The sequence below is a fragment of the Apis dorsata genome, unplaced genomic scaffold (assembly GCF_000469605.1).
Source record: "Apis dorsata unplaced genomic scaffold, Apis dorsata 1.3 scaffold_143, whole genome shotgun sequence".
Taxonomy (NCBI): Eukaryota; Metazoa; Arthropoda; class Insecta; order Hymenoptera; family Apidae; genus Apis; species Apis dorsata.
In genome coordinates this window covers 2,332-2,895 of record NW_006263434.1, presented here as the reverse complement: position 1 = coordinate 2,895, position 564 = coordinate 2,332, and the positions used below count along the sequence as shown (strand labels likewise).

The 564-nt window shown below is 14.7% G+C and overlaps 1 protein-coding gene across 1 annotated transcript in view; it reads left to right on the top strand.

Annotated features, from left to right (window-relative positions):
- Positions 1-564, top strand: part of LOC102676909 (synaptic functional regulator FMR1) — a gene marked incomplete at its 3' end in the record, with an annotated part of 7,304 nt that overhangs the window by 4,412 nt on the left and 2,328 nt on the right. The window lies entirely within an intron of this gene.

Sequence of the window (564 nt, the reverse complement as noted above, 5' to 3'; positions counted from 1 at the left end):
TTTTTTTTTTCTTTTTTTTTTTTTTTTTTTTTTTTTTTTACATTTATGTATTAAGTAGAGTTTTAAAATTATTAATTTTTTCAATATTAGAAATTATATTCTAGCCTGCCAATGTTTGAGAAACACTGATATATTAAGTGTTTTGCACAATAAAGAATTGAACAAATGGTGGCTCTATCTAATATATTTTCAAATGTAAAAAAAATTATCGTAAAATTTCGATAAGAATTATATATATTGCTCTCTATATATAATATATATAATATATATATATTAAGCAGAGTAATATTTTATAATTAATGCGAAACTTTTATACTGAATAATTATCATTTAGATTATTATAATTTTTAATTTTATTTATATATATGACTTACTTTCTTCATTTTCATTTATGAAACATTTTTACACATTTTATATTATTTTTACAATGTATACCATACTTTATACTTTATAGAAATTTACTTCTTATTTATAAATATAAAAATTATAATAAGAAAATATAATATTTTATTTTATTTTTAGGAAAATATTTTCTAATAATTATATATTATATAATATTTCTAA